The sequence below is a fragment of the Pipistrellus kuhlii genome, unplaced genomic scaffold, assembly GCF_014108245.1.
Source record: "Pipistrellus kuhlii isolate mPipKuh1 unplaced genomic scaffold, mPipKuh1.p scaffold_m20_p_21, whole genome shotgun sequence".
Taxonomy (NCBI): Eukaryota; Metazoa; Chordata; class Mammalia; order Chiroptera; family Vespertilionidae; genus Pipistrellus; species Pipistrellus kuhlii.
Window position 1 is genome coordinate 691,890 of NW_023425520.1, and position 21,358 is coordinate 713,247.

The 21,358-nt window shown below is 49.6% G+C and overlaps 1 long non-coding RNA gene and 1 pseudogene across 1 annotated transcript; both read right to left on the bottom strand.

The window, feature by feature from the left end:
• Nucleotides 1–13,862: 13,862 nt before the first annotated feature.
• LOC118725815 lies at nt 13,863–14,551 on the bottom strand. The gene is made up of 2 exons (XR_004990135.2): nt 14,358–14,551; nt 13,863–14,311 (listed from the first exon to the last, which is right to left on the bottom strand). It is a non-coding gene; the product is annotated as an uncharacterized LOC118725815 (long non-coding RNA).
• Nucleotides 14,552–14,982: 431 nt separating this feature from the next.
• LOC118725814 lies at nt 14,983–15,294 on the bottom strand (annotated as a pseudogene).
• Between the last annotated feature and the right edge of the window lie 6,064 nt (nt 15,295–21,358).

Here is a 21,358-nt window from a genome sequence, read left to right on the forward strand (position 1 = left end):
CCTTTGACCAGGGATCGAACCCACGGCCTTGGCATATCAGGATGACACTCTTACTAACTGACTTACCCAGCCAGGGCCAGTTTTGTGTGGGTTTTCTTAAATAGTTGATATTTTTACTATTTAAGATATAAATAGTTGATATTGAAACGTTTTCTTAAACGTTTACCTTCGTTCCCTCCTGTTCCAGGGCCCGGGCAGGTCCTCCTCCGCTGAGCTGCTATGGGGACTGGGAGCCAGGCGCATGGGCTCCTGGGGGAAAAGGCCTTTCTGACTCCGGGCTTTCTCTGGGGGAGGGGAATGGGCACCGGGGGAGGAAGGGGGAGACTGGGAGAGGGTGCGGGGCAGTGGGCGTAGACTGTGGCCGGCAGGCAGAAATGATTGGGCCTCTGCTTTCCTGTCCATGCCAGCCCTCCCTCTGCCAGGAATGTCCCCTCCATGTCCTCAGTCTGAGTTTGGGGTCTCTCCTGGGAAATCTGGGTGTTGGGATATAATTGCATCTGCTCCCTCACCTGGCTTCTGTGAGCAGAAATGGTGGCTCTTTTGAATGTGGGGGGCTCAAGACTTTTGGAGGGGCGGCAGAGGACCTATTCATAGCATCCAGTGCCATCTACTCTGCTCCCCAAGGTCTGATTTTGGGGGCTCTGAGGAGAAAGTGGATCTTGGCAAGATGGGGAGGGAGGTGAGGACTGGAGGTGAGCCAGGTCTAGTCTGGAACCCAGACGCTCCCCAAAGTCCGAATTTTCATCTTTCTTTTGTCCCCATTTCATCTCCCTGCTTAACGCACCCTGTGACTTAGCCACTGAGAGATGTGACTTACTGTCTGATCATTGTCAAGCGTGTGTGTGTCATTTTTATGTTCCCGCATTAGTTTTCAATTTCCTCCAGTTCTTGTCCATGATGCAGCACGTTTAGCTCATTTTTATTTAGTCAAATACTATTAAATATTTCACTCACTCCCTGACAGCTTCCCCCCCCCCTTTTTCCTGTTTTGAATTTTTAAAAAAATATATTTTATTGATTTTGTACAGAGAGGAAGGGAGAGAGATAGAGAGTTAGAATCATCGATGAGAGAGAGTCATAGATCAGCTGCCTCTCGCACACCCCCTACTGGGGATATGCCTGCAACCAAGGTACATGACCTTGACCGGAATCGAACCCGGGACCTTCCAGTCCCCAAGCCGATGCTCTATCCATTGAGCCAAATCGGTTTCGGCCTGTTGTGAATTTTAAAACATTTTTCTTTTGGGTCAACTCTCCATCCACTCCATGATGTGTCTGTCTGCATTTGTTGGGTCTCAGACCAAAATGTTTTTGTGAAGGAAGAGAGAGCGGTTCAGCTCCTCCCCTTGTCGATTTCAGAGTCTCAGAGTGGGGTACAGGATGGGACGGAAGAGGGGGCCTGTAGGGTGGGTGCAGCTAGTCAGGTGTGGAGGAGAACGAGGCCGGGAGAGGTGGGTGTGACATTGCTAATGGCGGAAAGTTGAACCGAGGGATGTGATGTGAAGGCTGAGGAGGGACAGGTGAGAAGTGATGATGGGGGTCTTATATGAAAGCTGAAGGGGGCCTCTCTCTGGGGAGCCCCTGTGGAGGGCGGGGTGCTGCGGTGGGGAATGGGGGGGCAGTGACTTGGGTGTCTGGTTTAATATGCCAGAGCCTCTGCGCCTCACACCTGATTCTTCTCTCAGCTCCTTTGGCTGTCCCTTCCCCTCCAAAAGAAGTCAGTGGTGTGTGCAGGAGGAGCTTAACAAAGAAAGAAGATGGTGGGAGGGAAGGAGGGAAAGAAGGAAGGAAGGGAAGGAAAGAAGGAAAAAGAAAGGAAATGAGGGAGGGAAGGAAAAGGAAGGAAGGGAGGGGGGAATGGAAGGAGGGAAGGGAAGGGAAAAGAAAGAAGGAAAGAAGGAGGGATTTGAGATCGTGTTTTGGGCCGGGTGCCACTTGGCCTACCTGGTCGGGTCAAGGAACAGCCAAGGCCCCCTGGCCACAGAGAGACAGGGCCAGGCAGGGGGCAGTCATGGCTTCCTGATCAGCGCCAAGTCTCTGGAGAGAGTATCAGATTGCAATCGTTTCAGCAAGGAAAATAATTTTCAGCTGCCCTGCTGCTTGTTGGCATGGAAACTTCCAGACAGGATGGGCCTGCTCAGGGGACAGCTGGAAAAGTAGATTCAAGATACCTTATTGTTATCTTAGAAGCTTCTGCTGGGAAGCTAGGCCAGCGGAGGGGGAGGGGGCGGTAACATCAGCATTCCTGTGCCCCTTGGGGGTACTCAGGTTGGGGGGGAGCTGCTGGAGGCCATCTGCCCCCCACACCAGCCTCTTTTTTTGCTGCCACTGTCTAGACGGTTGACCTTTGACCTCTCCACCCCTTGAAGTGTCTGAGCCAGAATTCTCCTTCAAGGATGGTGGGTCAAAGCTCCATTTTCACCATGTGCCCAGCCTCCACCGGAAGACCAAGCCTGCAGCCAGGGGGGCACTCCCCGAGGGTGGCCGGAGGGGCAGAGGCAGGCCACCTCAGTGCCAGGCTGCCCCCTCCTGGCCATGAATCCCGCGGCATCCATGGACTAGGAGGAGCCAAAAGGGCTTTTTTTTTTTTTTTTTTTTTCCATATCCCAGATGAGATTTCCCTCCTCCAGGCACAAGTGCCTTGTAAGGGCTGGGGCTGCCGCCGGGGGAGAAAGCATGTTGAAGGTCAGGGTCCCGCTCAGACCCGAGGCAGGGGGGCTGTTTGGGGCGCGGGCCGTGTGCCAGGGGTACATCTTGAACCCAGTACCTAGGCCGATGGTGAACATGGTGCAGGGGCAGGTGTCACCAGCTGAGTTCTGGGGCTCCCAGACCTGGAGGGGCTCCCCACTCTGCATATCCGTTTTTCCCCGTCCCTCTCCTCACCCAAGCTTTCCTCCGGCTGCCCAGACACCCGCAGGAGCGCCGGCCTCGCCATAGGGACGGCACGGAGTGGGGGCAGGGTCCGTGTGCAGGGGGCCTGGCGAGCAGCGCTCCTGTCCTGTTCGCTTCATCGCCAGGAAGTCCCAGGAGCCCGTCCGGAACAGGCGCTCCGTTCCCAGGCCTGTGGAGGCCCCAGAGCCACGGGAGGCGCCACCCAGGTCCTGGGGAGCGTTGGCTTCCCACCCGCCCAGGGGGTACCGGCTTCTAGGCCCTCCCCCGCCCCCCAACACCTCAGGTTTCCATCTTGACCTAAGTCTCTCCAGGAAAGAGCTTCGGTCTCCAACAGAGGACCCCTGCCCCCCAGGTGGCTTCTCCCCGTCCCCCCGAGTTCCTGTCAGTGCCTTGTCTGAACCCCACGCCTGGGACTCCATGCCAAGGAAGTGTCTACCAGACTTTACTGGGGGCTGGGCCCGGGGAGACCCCAAACCTGACACCCCAAAAGCAAATAAACCAGTTGAGATGTGATTTCTTGCGTGTCTTTGTGAGAAGCTGGCATCCGCTGGGGTCACCTGCAGTGTGTGTGTGTGTGTGGGGGGGGGGCGGTCTGTGGGCAGAGGGCCCCAAATCACCAGGATGTCTATCGGAGTGTGACCTGGGGCTCAGACTGGCGATTGCTACCTGGGTGCTGAGTGAACAATGAGGGGGTTTCTGTGCTGCGTGTCCTCTGTTTGGACGCACAGGGGGGCGGGGCGTCTCCTGGTTACGCTGCAGGTGGGATTGAATCACGCGTGAATTCTTTTTTCTTTCTTTTTTTTCTTTAAAAAAAAAATATATATATATATATATTTTTAATATATTTTATTGATTTTGTACAGAGAGGAAGGGAGAGAGATAGAGAGTTATTGTAGAAACATCGATGAGAGAGAGTCATCGTTCAGTTGCCTCTTGCACACCCCCTACTGGGGATGTGCCCGCAACCAAGGTACATGCCCTTGACTGGAATCGAACCCGGGTCCCTTCAGTCCCCAAGCCGACGCTCTATCCATTGAGCTAAACCGGTCCCGGCTAAAAAAATATATTTTATTGATTTTTTTTTACAGAATGGAAGAGAGAGGGATAGTTAGAAACATCGATGAGAGAGAATCATCGATCAGCTGCCTCTTGCACACCCCCTACTGGGGATGTGCCCGCAACTAAGGTACATGCCCTTGACCGGAATCGAACCCGGGACCTTTCAGTCCCCAGGCCTACGCTCTATCCACTGAGCCACACCGGTTTCAGCCGGGGTGGAACTCTCACGCACACACCCTGTGTGCGGTGCGTTTCCACCTGTTGCAGATGGAGACACGGAGGCTCTGCCAGGCGCCACCTCCTGCCCCAGGGTCATGGCCGGGGAGAGGGGGGCTGGGTTGTGGCCTCTCGGAAGCCGAGCAGTTTGAAGCCAACGAGGCTTCAGCCATAAGGACAACGTCTTGTCTCAGGAAACAGGGGTCCCTGTTCTGAAATTTAAAACATTGGCACTCCTGAGGGGGTCCTATGGCCAGTGACCTTGTTCCGGAGGCTGCCCTGTCGTGGGCCCTGGGGGTGGGCTGCCGCCCAGGAGTGACCTCTCGTTGCTCGGCGGCAGTGGGAGGGGCGGTGATATCCTGTATGTCCTTCATTGTTGGAGAGAGAGAGTGAGAGAGAAACATTGATTGGTTGCCTCCTGTATGCACCCGCACCAAAGTCTGGACTCACAACCTAGGTATGTGCCCTGACTGGGATCGAACCCACAACCTTCTGGGACAATGCTCCAACCAAGTGAGCCATACCAACCAGGGCCTGGGTGTCTTCTTTAAATGGGGGATCGTCCCCAGTTTCTGAAAACCTCCCCTGACTTCCCTTGGCTGTTCTGCCCGTGAAAGGCCCTGACAGCACCGGTGCTACAGGCCGGGGGCAGGGCTGTGTGGCCTGGTGGGTGATCCCGGTGCAGGTGTGCGTAAGGACTGCAGGGAGGGGACGGGGCCAGTGGCACAGGACCGCACGCACCCTGCGGGGAGGGCTCGCTTTGCTTCCTTGAGCCTCAGTTTCTCCATACTCATGGAGCTTTTGTAGAATTCAATGAGATTCTGCTTTTATCGATCATCCTTGATAACTGAGTGCCTGGGGCATAGCAGTTGCTTAATAAATACAATTATGCCCTGACCGGTTTGGCTCAGTGGATAGAGCATCGGCCTGCGGACTTGAAGGGTCCCAGGTTCGATTCCTGTCAGGAGCATGTACCTTGGTTGCGGGCACTTCCCCAGTAGGAGGTGTGCAGGAGGCAGCTGATCGATGTTTCTCTCTCATCAATGTTTTTTTTTTTTTTTGAAAGTATATTTTATTGGTTTTTTACAGAGAGGAAGAGAGAGGATAGAGAGTTAGAAACATTGATGAGAGAGAAACATTGACCAGCTTCCACCTGCACACCTCCTACCGGGGATGTGCCTGCAACCAAGGAACATGCCCTTGACCAGAATCGAACCGGGACCTTTCAGTCCGCAGACCGACGCTCTATCTACTGAGCCAAACCGATTTCAGCTCATCGATGTTTCTAACTCTCTGCCCCTCTCCCTTCTTCTCTGTAAAAAAATCAATAGAATATATTTTATAAATAAATAAATAAATAAATAAATAAGTTATAATTACCTCCTCCTCCAGGAAGCCCTCCTGTCTGTCCAGGCACCTCCTCGAACTCCCACCATTGCCTGGATGCCCCACCCCCCCAAAGTCACACATTCTGGGTATCAACTGACTGGTTCTGTGGGAGCTGGGGAGGGCGGTTGGGTCTGTCTGGGGTACCCTGTGTCCTCTGCATCCAGCACAGTGCGGGCACAGAATGGGTGTGCACTGAACTACACTGGGAGAGAGGAGCGGATGATGCTGGATGTTCCGTCCTTTGGCCAGCGAGGGGCGCAGAGGTGCCTGAGCCTCCGGAGAGGAAGAAGGCCCTGGAGGGCGAGGCTCCTCCTCCAGCCACAGCCCCTGCCTCTCCCCTGGAACCCTCTCCTCGCGGCTGCACCGGGCACTCAGGAAGTGCGGTTGTGCATTGGAAGCTGGGCTGGGACATGCCAGGGAGAGCAGCGCAGAGGTCCCAGTGTCATGGGGGACGCAGAGCTCATGGGAGGGGAAGGCCTGGAGAGGCTGTGCTTGGCCCACACACCGCAGCTCTAGTGGGATCTGCTCAGCCTTATCCAAAGAAGGCCTGGGTCACCAGTCTCACCCTTGCAGTCCAGCCTGTTCCAGGAACCTGCCTCCCCCTACCCCACCTCTCACAGCCCAGTGACTCCTTCTGTCCCACAGGAGAAAGCCACAGGCTTCGGCTGGGTATCTGAACTGTTCCTAGGTCTCTGCTGACCCCAGGCTGCCTCCTCTGCCTGGAAGGCCCCTCCCCCATTTACACCTGGAGAACCCCCTCAAAACCCAAGCTTTGGGGCAAGCTGCTGAGATCACCTTGGGATGCCCTGAGTGTAACAGGCCTGGGTAGGGGGAAGGAGCGGGAGCAAAATACCGCACCGGAAGTCCCGGAAGAGGACTCACCTACATCCTCTTCCACTTGCCTGCAGCTCCTTTCAGCACTTGCAGTTGTGGGAAGCTGACCTAGGCGTGCAGCAGTTTCTACAAGGAGTGACTCAGACTTGGAGGACAGACCCCGGAAGGATGGAGTGGGCTCTGGCTGCCTCTCTTCCCAGGGTGGTAATGATAGGGGTGAGGGGGTGGGCTGGGGGCTGGTAAAACCAAACAGCGACATGAGAGGCTGAAAACCAAATGCAGAGCAGGCAAGGGAGAGAGAGAGACAGTGATGACACCGAGGGGCAGAGAGGGCTCCAGCCAAACAAGGCTGGGGATGTTTGGAGACTGGGACCCTATGACGTGTGATTCATTCACAGGGCTGTCCCCCTCCGGGCCTCAGTTTCCCTCTGTGACGTGAAGCTGACCACTGCACCTCCCTGGCAGGACTGGGTGTCCATGGTCAGCCAGGGCCTGGCACACAGCAAGTGCTTCATAAGTGCACACTGTGGTGTGTGAGGCCACTGTAGGAGCACGCGTGCAAAACAGGCGCCAGTGCCTTGGCCGGGAGCTCGGCTGGTGGCAGTGTAGTCTGGCTGCACCAAGGTGGAGTGTTCCGTCCAGGGTAGGCACATACAAGGATCCACCTGAATGCACCAATAAGTGGAACAACAAGTCAATGATTCCCCCCCACCTCTCTCTCTCAAAAAAAAAAAAATCAATAAATAAAGATTAAAAAGCAAAACAAAGCAGGCACTGGAACAGGATGTGGAGTGGAGGGGGTGGGGGCTGGGGACACCCCAGCAGACTCTTTCCGGGCAGCGAGCATGTGAGGTCCCAAAGCCTGCCTCCTCAGCTGACCTACTTCCTGCCTGGTGCAACCCCTCTCCCCTCTGCCCCCAACACACACCACACCAGGAACCCACACAGCTGGGCTCCGGAGCCCTACTGACCACTTCCACCCCCAGCAATCTGGGCCTTGCTGACTCACACTCAGCTGTCCCCACTCCTCCCCCCAAAGAGGGCTGGAGGGGGGGTTGGGGTTTGGCAGAGTCCCAAACCCAGAGCACAGGGAGGTCATGGCCCCTGGGGAACATGGCAGAGGAGAGCCAAGAGCCAGCTTTAACTCACAGGCAAATGAAAACACATCCTTAACACGGAAAAATAGGAATAATTGTGTGAGTGGTGAGATCAGGAGGTCTCCGTTCTTGTCTCTTGAAGGAGAGACTCCAGTCAAGAGACAAAGTGCAGCAAAAGCACACTCAGGACAGTGAGACCAGGAAGGGCTCAGCGTAGAGAAGCAACAGGAGATCTAGGCTGGGCTGCCTTGGCTCCCTGGGAAGTCAGAGAAAAGGGGGCCTTGGAGACAGGGTCAGGGGGTGAACCCAGGACGAGCTGCTGCTGCCCACTGCTCCCTCGGTTGCAAGTCTTGTGGGGTCCCTTAGAAGGAAGAAGGGGGGCCAAAACCGGTTTGACTCAGTGGATAGAGTGTCGGCCTGCAGACTGAAAGGTCCCAGGTTTGATTCTGGCCAAGGGCATGCCCCTTGGTGGTGGGCACATCCCCAGTAGGGGGCGTGCAAGAGGCAGCTAATCGATGTTTCTCTCGCATGGATGTTTATAATTCTCTATCCCTCTCTCCACTCTGTAAAAAATCAATAATGTGTGTGTGTGTGTGTGTGTGTGTGTGTATATATATATATATATATATATATATATATATATTTATTTATTTATTTTTTTAAGAAAGAAAGAAAGAAAGAAAGGGGAAAGGGAATGGGTCAGGCATGCCCCCCTGAAGGACAGTGTGTTGGGGTGTTGCGTTGAGGGTATCTCTTGCAGGCAGGGATCCTAGGGGAGGTCTCAGGGGAGGGTCTCAATAGCCATCAGCTGTCCAGGTGTCCTTTTAGTGTGCTGTCTCCTCTTACTGGTCAGCACCAGGGCCATTAGTCCATGAAGCTGCTCCTGAGGCAGGCACAGCATTTCTCGTCTGGTTTTGCTGCTCTTCTGGGCCTGGAGCTAAAATACGACTGGAGCTTAAATGTTATCTTCAGGGAGGAAAAGTCAGGGTGTCTAACCGAATGGCCGGCCATATGCGAGGGGAGGGAGGTTCTCCTGGGAGGGAGGGCCTTCTTTTCCCACTTCTGCCCCTTGCTGGGCACCCAGGGCTTTCCACCCTTAGGACCTTCCTTACCCGGCCCATCGTCCTTGCTCAGTTCATGTCCGCCTGTCTACACCTGGGCATTTTCTGGAAAAATTAGACTTTGTCACAATACTGACAGAAGGGCCGAAACCAGTTTGGCTCAGTGGGTGGAGCGTCGGCCTGGGGACTGAAGGGTCCCAGGTTTGATTCCGGTCAGGGGCATGTACCTTGGTTGCGGGCATATCCCCAGTAGGGGGTGTGCAAGAGGCAGCTGATTGATGATTCTCTCTCATCGATGTTTCTAACTCTCTATCCCTCTCTCTTCCTCTCTGTAAAAAAAATCAATAAAACATATTTAAAATAAAATAAAAAAGGTTTCAGAATTAAAAAAAAAAAATACTGACAGAAGGTATCTGTGATGCATTTAACTGACCACTGACCAAGGAAAAGCTTTCAGAGCATGCTCAGGCTCTCAGACACACTAGAAGGAAGGAAAGAAACCCAACAGAAAAATGAACAGATGGCATATTTCCTCAACTGCCATAATAATGACCTCAAATTGGATATCTTTAAAACACAGTCCTGGCCCTAGCCAGTGTGGCTCAGTTGGTTGAGTGTCATCCTATCCACTGAAAAGTCGCCAGTTCGATTCCCAGTTAGGGCACATGCCCAGGTTGCAGGCTCAATTCCCTCTCTCTCCTTTTCCCTTGTCTCTCTAAAAAAAAAAAATCAATGAAAACGTTAAAAAACAAAACACGCTTGTGTGCATGCATATAAGCCTAATCAGTGGTCATGGACAACAGGGGTGAGGGGGCATGGGGGGGGGGGGTTGGAATGGGAATGGGGAGGTGGAATGAGGACAAATATGTGATGTCTAATCAATAATGTAATTTCAAAACAAAACAAAACACAGTGCTGGTCCTTTTAGGGAAGCTCAGTCGGTTAGAGTCCCATCCTGATATGCCAAGGTTACGGCTTTGATCCTGGTCAGCACGTACAAAAATCAACCAATGAATGCAACATTAAGTGGAAAAACAACTCTCTCTCTCTGTCTCTCTCTCTGTCTCTCTCTCTTTCTCTCTCTCTTTCTCTCTCTCTTTCTCTCTCTCTCTCTCTCTCTCTCTCTCTCAAAAAAAAAAAAAAAAAAAAAAAAAGCAAACACACAAAATAACACAAAACAAAGACAACAGTAACAAAGAAACCAGTCCTGCAGGCCAGAAGTTCAGCAGGGCTGGAGGCTGTGAGGGGGATCGGTTGCAGGCCTCTGTCCTGGCATCTGGTGGCTTCCAGTAACCCTTGGTGTCCCTTGGTTTATGGCTGCGTCACTCCAATCTCTGCCTCTGCCTTTAGGTGGCCTTCTTTTAAGGACACCGTTTATTGGGTTTAGAGCTTACCCTGCTCCAGTGTGACCTCATCTTAACACAAAGAATGATAACTAGCCCGCTCTGGTTTGACATAGGGGATAGAGCGTTGGCCTAGCCACTATGAAGGGTCCGAGGTTCAATTCAGATCAAGGGCACATGCTCAGATTATGGGCTTGATTCCCAGTAGGGGGCATGCAGGAGGAAGTCAATCAATGATTCTTTCTCATCATTGAAGTTTCTATCTCTCTTTCTCTCTCTCCCTCTCCCTTCCTCTCTGAAATCAATAAAAATATATTTTAAAAAATAAAATAACACTTTAAAAAAGAGAACACGGGTCACTCAATGCTTTTTAAAAAAGAATTATATCTGCAAAGACCCTAAAGGTCACAATCTGAGGTGCCAGGCAGATGCTGGGATTTGATTGTTTTCTTTTCTTTCTTTTTTTAAAAATATATTTTATTGATTTTGTACAGAGAAGAAGGGAGAGAGATAGAGAATTAGAAACATCGATGAGAGAGAGTCATCGATCAGCTGCCTCTTGCACACCCCCTACTGGGGATGTGCCCACAACCAAGGTACATGCCCTTGACCGGAATCGAACCTGGGACCTTTCAGTCCCCAAGCCAACACTCTATTCATTGAGCCAAATTGGTTTTGGCTGATTCTGTTTTCTTTAGTTTATACTTTATTGATCTTTTCTCTAATCTTCATTATTTCCTTCCTTCTGCTAGCTTCGATTTTAGTCCACTCTCATTTCCTCAGGTTATTGATCTGAGATCTATTTTTTAAAATATTTTTATGATTTCAGAGAGGAAGGGAGAGGGAGAGACAGAGAAACATCAATGATGAGAGAGAATCATTGATCAGCTGCCTCCTGCACTTCCCACACTGAGGATTGAGCCCGCAACATGGGCATATGTCCTGACGGGAAATCAAACTGTGTCCTCCTGATTCACAGATAAATGCTCAACCACTGAGCCATGCTGGCCAGGCTGAGATCTTTTTCAATGTAGCAAGTTATAGCTACCAACTTCTCTATGAGCACTGACTGCCTTTGCTGCATTCATAACTTTTAGTGTGTTTTACTTTTCATTCATCTCTAAATATTTTATAACCTTCCTTCCCCTGGCTGCCAGCACCAGTTTTCCTCCAGCACCTGGGACCCAGGCCTTCTCTTGGCAGCAGCGGAGAAGCCAAGCCTCTTAGGTCTTCAGTCTTCAGTCATCTTCAGTCTTTAGTCTTCAGTCTTTGCTCTGCACCTTTATTTGCAAATTAACCCGCCATCTTTGTTGGGCTGATTTGCATACTCACTCCTGATTGGCTTGCAGGTGTCATGGAGGTATGATAATTTGCATATTTCTCTCTTATTAGTGTAGATTTCCTTTGTGATTTCTTCTTTTACTCAATGTTTGAGTGTGTTGTTAAAGTCCACATATTTGTGAACATTCCAATTTTCCTTTTGCTATTAATTTCTAGCTTTATTTTATACTCTTTCTGCCCCTTTCTCTGTCTCTCTCTTCTCCTCTGGGATTCCCATAATGTGTATGTTGGTCTTCTGGATGGTGCCCCATAGTCCCCCTTTGGACTCAGTTAACTTTTTGTCATTTGTTTTTCTTTCTGGTTTTCAGACTTGATAATTTTGATTGTCTTATCTTAAGGTTTGCTGATTTTTATTTTATTGTAGTGGGAGAGGATTTTTCGTATAATTTAAATCTTTTAAAATTTATTGAGTGTTTTTTCTTCTGTAACATATGGTCTATACTAGAGGATGTTCCATGAATACTTGATAGCAATGTGTATTCTGCTGTTGCTACATGGGATGTTCTATAAATGTCTATTTGGTCTAGCTGGTTTACAGTATAGTTCAATCTTCTATGTCCTTAATATTCTGTTTAGATGTTCTATCCATTATTAAAAGTGCAGTATTGAAGCCTCTGACTCTTACTGAAGAACTATTTATTTCTCCCTTCAACTCCTTCAATGTTTGCTCCCTATATTTTGGAGCTCTAGTGTTTGGTGCCTAGATGTTTATATATGGACACAGCTTTGAGTTACTGTCTAGTGTCCTTTCATTTCAACCTGCAGGACTCCTTTAGCACTTCTTCTTCTTTTTAAATATTTTATTGACTTTTTTACAGAGAGGAGGAGAGAGGGACAGAGAGTTAGAAACATCGGTGAGAGGGAAACATTGATCAGTTGCCTCCTGCACACCCCCTTCTGGGGTAGGGTTTTGTTTTGTTTTTTTAAAATATATTTTATTGAATTTTTACAGAGAGGAAGGGAGAGAGCTAGAGAGCCAGAAACGTTGATGAGAGAGAAACATCGACCAGCCGCCTCCTACCCACCCCCTAACAGGGATGTGCCTGCAACCAATGTACATGCCCTTGACCGGAATCGAACCTGGGACCTTTCAGTCCACAGGCCGACGCTCTATCCACTGAGCCAAACTGGTTTCACCCCTTTAGCACTTCTTGCAAGGTAGATATAATGATAACACTCTCTCAGCTTTAATTTATCTGAGGATGTCTGGATTTCTTTCTCATATATAAAAGAAAAAAAAGTATGGCTGACTGTAGAATTCTTGGTCAACAGTTTTTTCTTTCAGTACTTTAAATATGTCATCCCACTGCCTTCTGGCTTCCAAGGTTTCTGGTGAGAAATTGACTGTTAATCTCATTGAGGATCCCTGAACATGATGAGTAGCTTTCTCCTGCTGCTTTTAAGTTTCACTCTTTCTCTTTGGCTTTCAACACTTTGATTACAATGTATCACAGTATGGGCTCTTGGAGTATATTCTATATGGACTTCATTGAGCTTCTTAGATGTGTAGATTTATAGCTTTCATCAAATTTGAAAATGTTTTCGCCATTATTTTTCAAACTAGTAGCCCTGAGCATGAGTCCGTGTACCAGTAGCTCTCTGAGGAGCCTGCTGCTCTGCGCCCGCTGCCCAGAGGCTCTCCGAGGCCCAGAGGCCCATTTGCAGCTGGGCATGGAACGCTTGCCTTGTTGCTGTGGTGACGAAGCAAGCATCCTGCCAGGCTGCTCATGCTGCCAGCTCTCAGCAGCTGTCCCCCACATCCCCCCAGGATTGGGGGACTCCAGTAGGGCTGAGAGGACTGAGCACCGCCATCTTTTGGCTATGGGTGCCACCATCTTTGTGACAGAGTGATGGTTAATTTGCATATTACCCTTTTATTTAACAGGATATTCTTTCTTTCCTTTCTCTGTCTCCCTCTCCTCCTCTGTATATGTTGGTTCTCTGGATGGTTCCCCATAGGCCTTTTGGATTCAGTTAACTTCTTTTTTTCCTTTTCTCTTCTTTCTTTTTTTTTTTTTTTTTAATATATTTTATTGATTTTCCAGAGAGAGGAAGGGAGAGGGACAGAGAGCTAGAAACGTCGATGAGTGAGAAACATCGACCAGCTGCCTCCTGCACACCCCTGCCAGGGATATGCCCACAACCAATGTACATGCCCTTGACCGGAATCGAACTTGGGACCTTTCAGTCCGCAGGCCGACGCTCTATCCACTGAGCCAAACCGGTTTCGGCTCTTTCTTTCTTTCTTTCTTTTTTTTAGGGAGACAATCCTGTTTATTATCGAGGACTAAGAAACGAATTCTGGAGATGCCCTGCACAAGAGGTGATGAGCTATAAAGAGGGGTGGGTGGAGAGGAGAGACAATAACACGCACCTTTATTCTGCGTGAGCTCCAGCTCTTCTTTCCAGCTCCCACCCAAGGAGACACAGCCCCCCTTTCACTGAGGAGGCAGGAGAACGGAAGCCTCACTCAACTTATCAGGGCAGGCTGAGCAAGAGGCTATTTTAAGCTGATGCAAGCGATCCCTGTGGCCCATTGGCAGCCCCAATCCCGGGCACAGAGTGGGTGCTGGACGTGGTTGCTGATGGTGCCTGCTGGTTCTCTTTTTTTTTTTTTTTTTTTTTTGAGATCCAAAACAGGCTTATTTTATTTACACACAGAACCACTTATTTACAGCCCCTGACATGGACTATGTACATAGCAACACAGCAGACATATGCTCCACGGTGAGTGCTGTATAAATTAAGATCATAAATATGAGGGTGAGCCCCAGCCGAGAACACAGAACCTTTTCTCCCAGGCTCTCCGGGGATCTTCCTCCTGCCCCAACTGACAGGCACCCCACCCCGGGGCACAGCTGGGTGCTGGAGCGGCCAGAGGCACAGCCCACGTGCAGCAACAAAGACGGCACAGGAACGGACGCCCGCCCTTCACTGACGCGCCTCCATGCAAAACTCACGTCCCTTCCTTTTGCTTCTAACTGGTGAGAATTATAAAAATGGCTTTTATGTAAACAGTGTTGCTTTCGTCACTGACAACATATTAATCTTAAATGCCACACACGACCCAAACCTAAGCCTTTCCCACGGTGGGCACTGAGGGCACAGGGTGGCCCCGGGGCCACTCCCCTGCACCTCCTCACCGAGCTCCAGCCTGTCCCGTCCCATCCAGACGCCCTCAGAACCCAGGTGCCCACCTCGAACAGGGCAGCGCCCTGCTGGGACCCCGTGATCTCTCCTTTCAAACAAGTGACCTCCAGGGGCTAGCGTCTCTCTCTTCACCTTCCCCCACTTAAACAGCTGTTCAGACGGGAAAAGAATCACCACTGCCTGGTCTCACGCCCAATGAGGGCATGTGCAGAACGGGGGGCTCTCACTCCAGCCCCTGCCGAGACGCCACATGTGAGCACAGGAGTGGGCACCCAGAGGAACCACCAGTGGGAGCACCCCCAAACCAGAGACGGGTGCCTGGTCACTGCCCACGCTGGTCAGAGAGGTCGGCAAAGTGAGTGGCAGGTAAATGCTGTTCAGCTGTGAATCTCCAAGGGTGACTCTGGACAGTGACTCACAACGTCAGCCCTCCCCTTTGGGATGCGGGACCCTGGCACCCAAGGGGATTGGGGTCCAGGGTGGAAGAGAGCCCTGTAAGGTGTGACTGTCTCTGAGGGGCAGCCAGGGGCAAGTCAGAGGCAGTGATGACTTGCAGGGAGCTACTCAGGCCCCGGCACCTCCGGGGACCTGGTTCCGTCTCTAGGTCTCGGGCTTCTGATCCTCAATGATAAGCTTGTCAGCGGGTACAGTTGGCCCACGTGGACCTGTCGATGAATTATTTCCAGGACTCTCTTGGCTTTATTCACTAGCGTCTGAGTTTCTACAGGATCTTTTACATCCTTATTTCCTCTGAAGGCATGGCTTATCCTTCTTATAGCGTAAGTTCTGTAATTGTTGGCCCTGAAATGCTTGCTCTCTCTCTGCATCTCTGGGTACAGATCTAATGCGCGGCTGGAGGCTGTCATTTTCGGGGGGGAAAGTAAGTGGGTCCTCTTCGCGGAGATCCCGAGTTTAACCCGGTTATAGAGTTTCATCGGGTGCGAAACCCGCGCGACCTCGGACGCAGTGCGGTCTGGTCTTGCCAGCGGCCGGGCCTCTGCCTGGGCGAGCCACGCCCCCGCCTCTGCCGCGGGGACAGAGCCCGCGTCAGCGCTCCAGACTTCGGAGGCCAGATAAACGTCTAATCATTTGTTTTTCTTCCTGGTTTGCAGACTTGATCATTTCAATTGTCCTAGCTTCAGGTTTGTTGATATTTTTTTTCCCTCTGCCTGATCAAATCTATTGAACTCCTCTAGTGAATTTTTCATTTCAGTTATTGTACTTTTCAGATCCAGAATTTCTGTTTGGTTTCTTTTCATCATTCTCTTGGGAATGTTTCTTCAGGGGTGCTGGATAGGTAGGTATTTGTTATTTTATTATTGATGCTTTTTTTTTTTTTGTATGCCTGGAATGTTTCATAATAAAAAATAAAACTGACAGGAGAAGGTTTGGTGATTTCTCAACACATTAAACTTAAAATTAAACTTCCACTCCTTGGAAGATAGATATAGATAGATAGATACTGTGTTTCCCCGAAAATAAGACATCCTCCTAAAATAAGACCTAGCACATGGAAAGATAAGACATCCCCTGAAAATAAAACCTAGCGCAACTTTGGGAGAAAAAATTAATATAAGACACTGTCTTATTTTCGGGGAAACAGGTTATATAGATATATAGATATATATAAATAGAGATAGAGATAGAGAGATATAGATGTATAGATATATAGATATATAGATATATAGATATATAGATATATAGATATATAGATATATAGATAATCTCCAAGAGAACCGAAACAGCTTTTCAAACAAAAACCATACACACATGTTTACAGCAGGACTATTCACAATAGCCAAACGAAAATACAAATACTGTATGATTTCATTTACACAATGAAATGTCCAGAACAGGTAAATTCATAAAGACAGGAAGCAGATGGATGCTGTCCCGAGGCGGGGGGGTGGGGGGTGGGGGGCGGGACTGCTAATGGGACCAGAACCTGAAATGGAGATAATGTGCTCTTCTCATTAGATTTTATAAGGCCTGCATCTTAAGCACCTGGCACACAGTAGGGGCTCAAAAATGTCCCCCTAGTATGTACTCCTCCCCCACACTCTGCTGCAGGAGTAGGTGTACCCCCCACACACACCCCACCACACACTGCTCATGATATCTCTGAGAGTTTCATGGCCTTTGCCTGGACCACACACACCTTCCTGTAAGGATCTAATGCCCTAGCCCTCAGCCCATGTAAACGTGACATTCTTTTGGAAAAGAGTCTTTGCAGGTAGAATTAAGTTAAAGATCTTGATTGAGCCCTGGCCTGTGTGGATCAGTGGTTGGAGCATCAGGCTGTGCACCGAAGTGGGTGGGTTCAATTCCCAATCAGGGGTATGTAACTGGGTTGCAAGTTCAATCTCCGGTTGAGGTGTGTGCAGGAGGCAACAAGTTGATGAGTCTCTCTCACATTGATGTTTCTCTCTCTCTCCCTCTCCCCCTCCTTCCTTCCACTCTCTAAAAAAAATAGTTTCAATGGAGAAAATACCCTCGGGTGAGGGGGGGGAAAAAAAGATATTGAATGAAATCATTCTTGGATTTACAGTGGGCCCTAAATCTAATTATAAGTATCCTTAGAGAGAGAAGAGGAGAGATGAACAGGGAAGAGAAGAAGCTGTGTGAAAACAAAGGTAGAGATTGGCATGATGCAGCCACAAGCCAAGGACCCTCCCTGGAGCCTTCAGGGGGAACAGGGCCCTGCAGACCCTGGATTGCAAACTCCTGGCCTCCAAGGTTGTGAGAGAACACACTCCTGTCATTTTAAAGGCATCCAGTTTTTGGAAAATTGTTATAGCAGCCGAATGAAACGAAAATACAGACATATCTCATTTTATTACATTTTACAGATACTGCATTTTTTTTAAAGGATGAAGGCAAGACCCTTCTCCAGTGGAAAAAAATATATATGTAACTTGCTGAGGGCTCAGATGATAGTATGTTTTAGCAGATGATGTACTTTTTTTCTAGACATAATTCTATTGCACTCTTAATACTCTACAGCTGTGTTTCCCAAACTTCTCTCATGGTGAGAATCACCGGGTGGAGTTGTTAAAATACAGATTCCTGAATCCCAACTAAGAAGTGCTAAACTGGAATTTTGGGGAACATATAGGTAAAATTGTATATTTAACTAGTGCTCTAAACTTAAAAGTATACAATTTAGAGGTCTGCTTGGCTTTATTGAACAAGTTATGAATTGGGCAGCATCCCATTCAGGGATTTTACCTATATGTTCCAAAAAATTCTAGTTTAGCACTTCTTAGCTGGGATTCAGGAATCTGTATTTTAACAACTCCACCAGGTGATTCTCATCATGAGAGAAGTTTGGGAAACACTGATCTACAGTATAGCATAAACATAAATTTTTTGAAAATATATTTTTATTGATTTTTTTACAGAGAGGAAGAGAGAGGGACAGAGAGTTAGAAACATCGATGAGAGAGAAACATCCATCAGCTGCCTCCTGCACGCCCCCCACTGGGGATGTGCCCGCAACCAAGATACATGCCCTTGACTGGAATCGAACCCGGGACCCCTCAGTCCGCAGGCCGATGCTCTACCCACTGAGCCAAACCGGTTAGGGCTAAATATAAATTTTATAACGCACTGGGAAATGGAAAGATGTGTGTGACTTGCTTCATTGCAGCAGTCTGGCACGGAACCTGCAGTATCTTTGAGGTGTGTGTGGTGACACTGGGCTTGGTTCTGGGGAAGAGCACAGAGCCAGACACAGACACTCCAGCCCGTGTGGTCAGGACCGGGGCACAGGAAGGCCCTCAGCCTGAAGGACACTGGGAGAGAGCAGGGAAGGCCTATGGGAACATGAACATCAAAGCTGGGACAGAAAGAGGAATGGGAGCTTGCCAGCAGGGGCCGCCTTTCCAGACTCGCCCAGGCGTACCCTTGGGCTGAAGCTGAGACCTCACTGCCCAATCGCCTACAATAATCGATATCATTCTAAAACACTGAGGCTGTACTCCAACCAAGCCTCCTCTGTTCAGTGCTGCCCTATGAGGGGTAATGCTGAGAAACTGGAAATGTTCGAAAGAAGCAATATTCTCAACATGGGTCGTTCCTTTAAGTCCCACCTTTTAAACCAATCAGCGCGGAATTTCCTGGCCCTCTGCCTGACGAGGCCCCCTGCTTCCCCATGGGGAAGGTGGTCTCACCTGAAAATCATTCCCTCTTTGGACTTTTCTTCTCTCTCCCATTTCTGCCTGGAAAAGCCTTCCATTTCGTAGTTTCTCTGAGCACCTTTCTGTTTACTGAATGGGATGCTGCCCAATTCATAACTTGTTCAATAAAGCCAAGCAGACCTCTAAATTTCCTTGGTTGGATTAAAAAAATTTTTTAAAATTATTTTGAGAGAGAGAGAGAGAGAGAGAGAGAGAGAGAGAGAGAGAGAGAGAAGAGAGAGAGGTTGACTTGTTGTTCCACTTATTTATGCGTTCATTCATTGTTTCTTACCAGTATATGTGCCCTGACGGGATCAAGCCCAAACCTTGATGTATCGGGACAACACTTGAACCAATCAGCTACCTGGCCAGGGCTGAATTTTTGTTTTTAATGGCAATAGAACAGCTGTTCTTGTCCCTCAAATTTGTAGGTTTTAAAATAACTTGCCTTTTGGACTCTTCCAGATCCCCTGCCATGAACGTGTGTGTCTCAAGTCACGAGAAACAAACATTAAAAGTGGGTTTCTGTGTGTTTTGCGCATTTTAATGAGGTTCGCTATAGCCAAGGGGTGAGGGAAAATTCTGGGAGGTTTGGGGCTGAGCCAGGTGGAGGAAATGGCCTGACCCCTGGCCTCTGGCTCTGTTTACCTCCACCCTGGGTTGGCCTCCAGTAGGAAAGCAGTGTCCTGGCCCGCTAAGCTCTTTGCTGGCTGGCTGCCTGCAGCCTGCCCGCCCCACCCCCCCCCCTACACACACACACACACACACACACACACACACACACACAGGCACACACACTCCGCCCAGCTTGGCACAGGACTGGCAGTGAGGTCATCAGCTAAAGATGTTTCAAAGGGAGCCAGAAGGGCCTGGCTGCCAGCGATGCAGAATTTGGTGAACTGGAGCCAATATCCCCCTTTCCGGTCCCCAGGGACTTCCCAGGCCCTCCCAGTGCTGTGTCCCCTAAGAGTTCCAGGAATAAAGTGATCTAATGCGGACGGAGAGGGGGCCACGTACGAACCCTGACAAGCTCGGGGGAGGCCCTGCAGACCCAGAGACCAAAACCAACCACGCAGGATGGACTGAAACGACAATTTCTTAACTCAAAGTGAGTCACGGCAGGAAGTCATGTTCCAGGCCAGTGCCTTCCTTGTCAAAGGTCAGCCTTCACCCTCGCTGAGCCTGTCCACTGTCTTTTTGCATCTCTGATAACAGCTTTGGAAGGTCAGCGAGACCTCCCTGAGTACCATCTCTCACCAGAGCAGGAGACCACAGAGCCCCGCGGTGCTGTCTCGTTCCCCCCATGCCATCTCTGTGAGAGAGAAACATCGGTCAGCTGCCTCCCGCACACCTCCTTCTGGGGGCGTGCCCACATCCAAGGCACATGCCCTTGGCTGGAATTGAACCTGGGACCTTTCAGTCCGCAGGCCGACACTCTATCCACTGAGCCAAACCGATTAGGGCTGGATGTGCTGAAAATGTTCATTGTTAACTGTCCTGCACCCTCCAGTGTGAAAGAAGTAGTTGTTTTTCCATTTCCTCCAGCCTCAGAGATTTCCCTGCTTTCCGCTCACCTCCCTCATCTACCACCATTGGATTTCATGTGACCCCCTCACATCTCCTCCTCTGACTGTAATGTACAAAATCAGCTGCAAAAGTACCTTCTCCTGAGCATTTTCTCAATCATTTGAGAGTTTTGGCCTCCTGGCAGCTCAAATAAATTAATAAAATTGCCTAGAGGTTTGGACATTTGCTTGCATTGACAGTAATTAGCGGGTTAAATGACTCATGAGTCAGCAGTTCCGCAGTGGAATACTATACAGCAAGGAAAAGGCCAGATCCCCCAGCGGGTTACAAAGAGCACTCATGGAGGAGATGCTGAGGGAAAGATACCAGACAGAAAGGAAGGCACCGCTGGTTCCGTTACATCATTTTGGGAAACAGGCAAATCCATCCATGATAACAGAAGTGGGCATGGCTCGTATCCAGGGGCACTGAGCATGATGGGAGAGAGCCAGGGGTGCTCCTGGGCTGGGAATGTTCTGGAACCTCATCTGGGAGGTGGTCCCATGGGCATACCATTGTAGAATGTCATTGTGCTGAGCATGAAGATTAGTCCTTTTTCCTCATGGCATTTGCATCTCAAAGTCTAACAGTAAAAAGGCAGAGGCCGTGGGATACATCCTGGAGACTCTTCAAAAGTAAAACAACCCAGCTTGGGTGGCCCAGTGATTGAGCGTCGACCTATGAACCAGGAGCTCAGGGTTTGATTCTAGGTCAGGGCGCATGCCTGGGTTGTGGGCTTGGTCCACGGGTGTGTGTGTGTGTGTGTGTGTGTGTGTGTGTGTGCGCGCGCGTGCACACAGGAGGCAACTGATCGATGATTCTTTCTCATCATTGATGTTTCTGTCTCTCACTCTCCCTTCCTCTCTGAAATTGATATATATTAAAACATAGGCCCTGGCCCATTGTTGCTAAGTGGACACATGCTACAGTGTGGATGAACCTTTAAAACAGGCTGAGTGACAGAAGCAGACACAAAGGGCCACCTAGTATGTGATTCCAATTATTTTCTTAATCTATTTTTACTGATGCTTAGACAGAGAGGAGGGGAGAGGGAGAGAGAGAAATATGGATTGGCTGCCTCCTGCCTGCACTGAGCCCAACAACCCAGGCATGTCCCCTGACCAGGAATTGAACCTGTGACCTCTCTGTGCACGAGACAATGCTCAACCCACTGAGCCACACCAGTTATACGTGTGACATTGTTAGCATATGTAGCTAGTTAGTGTTAGTAA